The sequence below is a fragment of the Myotis lucifugus genome, unplaced genomic scaffold (genome assembly GCF_000147115.1).
Source record: "Myotis lucifugus unplaced genomic scaffold, Myoluc2.0 scaffold_395, whole genome shotgun sequence".
Lineage (NCBI taxonomy): Eukaryota > Metazoa > Chordata > Mammalia > Chiroptera > Vespertilionidae > Myotis > Myotis lucifugus.
Genome location: NW_005871443.1, coordinates 286,893 through 291,626, shown reverse-complemented (window position 1 = coordinate 291,626; position 4,734 = coordinate 286,893).

Sequence of the window (4,734 nt, the reverse complement as noted above, 5' to 3'; positions counted from 1 at the left end):
AGGGGGCGGGGAGGTTGGGGGTTAATGGGAAATGAGGACACATTTGTAATACCTTAACCAATAAAGATATTAATTTAAAAAACATTGCTCTAAATGTAAATTTTTTAAAAATCTGTTTGTTTTTAGGAGCATGGCCTGTTCTTATAGATGATTTCGTAGAATATGCACGACCCGTGGTCACAGGTGGCAAACACAGCCCTTTCTAGGCAGAAAATGAACATGGATTAGGATTGTAAGACGAACTGCCACCTGCAAGGAGACATTTTGGTCAGTTTCTGTGCACATATGTCACTGATTTCAGAAGCCGTGGAACTGGAACGAGCATCTCACTCTGCCTGAAGGAACGGTGGCTGAGCCTGGACTCCGTAGGAGACCCTCAGGGGAGAGCTGCTGTGGAATGTCCGCAGATGGATCGCATCGCTGCTGCTTTAGGAGATTTCTGCATGATTTTTACATTTATGAAAAAGCACCTAGAGCCTGTTAGCAGGACTGCAGAGCATGCCGATAATTCATGATTTCAGGGGAACACCAGCAGTTACCACACTCCGCTGAATTATATTGTAATTACACTTAAAAAAAGTACTTATGTCCTTGGTAGGATGTTATATTTTTATATAGTCAAAGCTAAAGTGTGTGCCCAGAAGGAAATGATCTTGTGGATTCTAACATTTTTTTAAACTTGGTGCCAGGAATTCAAGATTTATATTTTTTGAATTATCGAATATCTAGATTTATCAGATCTATTTTTGTTTTAATTTTCTCTAGATGTTCATCTGAAAATCATTTTATAGTTTTTAATAGCCATTAGTTTCCAAAGCAATGGCACATGTATGTGATAATTCCAGGAAGTTTTATTTTAAACAGCTTGCAAGTCAGCAGGTCTATTTTACTTCTAATAATGTCATTTGAACTTCCTAAGAAGTTTCGTAAACTATGTTTTTTTAAAAAAATGTATTTTATTACACTTAAAAAGACGTTTTCCATGAAGAATATTTCTTTTATGAATGATGAATTATAGATTTAAAAATCAAGTGAGTCGGTTCCTTTCACATATCTGTAATCTCCATAATGTCCACTCCCCACCCCTTCGTATGGGTGTACACATTTGGAAGCTAACATACATATTATCGTCCAAAAAACCCGAAAACCAGGCCAGAAACCTTCATCTCATTGTGAGCTGCAGCCTGTCTGCCTCAGGTTGCCCTCCGATTTTTCTGGTGTTTGCCTTGTCAGAGAGAACCGTCCCGTGGCACAGGGGTAGGTGGGAGTTTTGCGTGCAGTTTTGAAAAATCACTGTGTGGACCCTACCTCATATTTGAGAAGATCCTCCTGCCACGAGTGTGCCTGCTGCCCTGCCCGCAACCTGGTTTAGGAGACAAGTGAATTGGGGTTATTTCCGCACAGGAAATTCACTCAGATTTCCTGTAAACAGAAAGTGTGCCTAAAATGTGTCGTTTTGATTTGACTTCCAAAGTGTGATTCACTGTGTTTTAGGAAGTGCCCATGTGCAACACAAGGTTTGCGTATACTTACTCTATGGGAACTATTTATACTTTTGAATCGAAGTCTTTCAAAGAGGGCAGCAGACAGTGGAGGATTGGAAAGGGGGCTGAGGGCTGGAGACCACAGGCTAAGCTGGGGTCACCGGCCCATGACTAGGTACAGGGCCCAGGCAAGTTACTTCACCTCACCCAGGCTGCCACTTCCATGTCTATAAAAGAAAAAGCAAGGCCAGCTCTATCTGTAAGTCTGTGATTCTAAGAGAGCATTTATTTTATATTATGAAAGCTAGCTTTAATAAAAACCTCAGCAAATATAAAGCATCCTTCAGGCTTCATGCATTCTTGACATGTAAGTGTTCTGCTCAGAGACTTATTCTTAAGGTTTAAAGTTACATGAGGAAAAAATGTTCTATGGGCTCAGTAGATATCAAAACATTAGTAATGGGACTAAGGGTCTTCAAAAAACGTGGGTTTCTTTTTCTCCTATGATATACATTTAAGTCATGCATGCCACAAAACTGCTAAGAACTTTGGAAACATTAAAATAAATTATTTTCTCTGGTGTGGTGTACTTTTAATTCTACCCTCGGTTATTCCAGTACTCACCACTAGATGTCAGCCTCTTCATCAGTCATGGGTGGCCACCTACAGGAAAGCCGCCTCCATAGCCCAGGGACAGGGACATTCCCCCCTGTGCCCAGCCTGCCACCCTAGTTAAGTGGTCATGTCCCAACATTGGCAGCTGCAGTCATTTAGGTTTATTTAAGTGTCACATAATGGCACTTAATATGGTTTTCATGTGGAAAATTACAGATCTCATAATACACAGCCCTTGAGTTGATAGGAATTATATAACCAGAATACACTGAAATGCAAGCTATAGATATATTGAAAAGACACAAATTAACCAAGCACAATAGGTTTAATAAGTGTAATGAATGCCTTCATACAGTGCCTGCCAGGAATTTTTGGAATAGATGTCTCTTTTTTTGTCCTGGCGGCACGATGCAGGCCATTGTGTTATTTTAACTCAGTAGAAGTTTAAGCGTCATATGCCTATCGCAGACTTCAGGCTCCTTGGAGGCAGAGTCGGTTTTTTCCGTTAGTTGCTGCATCCACACAGGGCTCACTAAACATTGCACGAACCACTCAGTGAACTCATCTCACCTCTTCCTATTTGCTGACACAGGCCACATAGTATGGAGTTGCTTCTAGCATCTGCAATAAAGGTTTCCACTGCCTCAGAATTAGCAAATGAATCTCACCCTAGTCCAGTGATGGCGAATCTGTAACACGCATGTCAGAGGTGACACACGAACTCATTTTTTTGGTTGATTTTTCTTTGTTAAATGGCATTTAAATATATAAATATCAAAAATATAAGTCTTTGTTTTACTATGGTTGCAAATATCAAAAAATTTCTATATGTGACACAGCACCAGAGTTAAGTTAGGGTTTTTCAAAATGCTGACACGCCGAGCTCAAAAGGTTCGCCACCACTGCCCTAGACTATACCTCTGCCCTCAACAATACATGTGCCTGCCCAATGGTGCTGTTCTACCTACAGTGGGAGTTGTCTAAAAAAGGACTGCTGTCGTCTGTCTTGTCCTGGTGGATAAGGAATCTGCATACCCAGAAATCCAGGGTTGTCTGTACTGGCTTTTTGTTGTTGTTGTTGTTAAAATATATTTTATTGATTTTTTACAGAGAGGAAGGGAGAGGAATAGAGTTAGAAACATCGATGAGAGAGAAACATCAATCAGCTGCCTCCTGCACACCCCCCACTGGGGATGTGCCCGCAACCAAGGTACATGCCCTCGACCAGAATCGAACCTGGGACCCTTCAGTCCGCAGGCCGACGCTCTATCCACTGAGCCAAACCGGTTAAGGCTGTACTGGCTTTTAAAGGACTATTTGCTTCAGGATCTCTCAGAACTGTGCTAGCTGGAATCATGTTCCAGAACCTCATGTTTAACAAGGGCTGTTACAGTGCTGTGTGTTCATTTAAGTGCATTCTAGCATCCTCTTATTATTGAAAGAAATTCCATTTTTAGCAGATGTTTTTCTGAAGCCCAGGTGTGATACCCTCCCTCTTCTGGTATGATGTGCGCCCAGGTCCTGGGGACAAGGGGGAAGCACGGTCCCAGTGGGGCAGTCACTCGAGGGCCTGGGACAGTGAGATGACTGCTTCCTAACGCCTTGTTTCAACTCAAGATCCCCGGTTTAGACATCCCATCTACCTCCCCCTCCCCTACCTCCTCTCCTCCCCCCCTCTCCCCCCGCCCCCCCGCCCGCCGATGCCGATGGATGGCACCGTCACAGATGCCACGCCGAGGCTCTGCTCTGTGCTCACATGCATTGCCACCTGAAGCCTGGGTATTTGGAGCCTTTTGTTGAACATTGAATTGTGAGAACACTTCGTAATCTTTCCCCCTGGAGCCAGGAATGCTTTGTTCTTTACCCTTCGCATTTTTTCAGTGTTCTATCAGAAACACGTTTTATAATCCAAAAAGTTTTCCCCAAAACGGAACCATGATGGATGAACCTCACCATTATGCTAAGTAGAAGAAACCAGACACAAAAGGCTACATATGCATAACTCTTTAAAATTCTGGAAAAAGCAAAACTATAGAGATAGAAAGCAGGAAAGTGGTTGCCTGGGGGTGCGATGGGGGGAACAGGGAGCGGATGGGCAACGGGGACTTGGGGGTGACAGAAGTGTTCTAAAGCGGGTCTGTGGTGTGACGCACAGCAGTGTCCCTTTGCACAAGCCATCAGACTGTGCACGGGACATGAGAGAATTCCCCGGTGTGTAAGTTATACTTTAAAACATTTAGAAATGAGTGCATTTCTCCAAGGATGCTGTGCAAAGACTCACACTGGAAAGCCATTGCGTTTGAGAGCGTCGGGAGTTGCCCTGGACGCTGCCTAGATGCTCTGGGTGAGCCGCAGGCTCCTCTGTGGAAGAGCTTGTGTCTGTCCAGACGCTGCAGGAAGCTGACACTTCCACGTGGCTCTTCAGAAGGCTCTGTGAGCTGCGGGGTCCAGGAAGGTTTTCTCATTGGTGCCACCTGCAGACAGGAAAGCAGTGCTTGGCCATTTGAGGAGGCTCTTGACAGTGACACAATGACCAGAACGGAGGTCAGCGGGGTGGACTGAGGGCTGCCGCTGCCGCGAAGTAACAGAGGCTGGACGTGCTCAACAGCTGGGCGGACAGAGGAGCCGCTCCGCA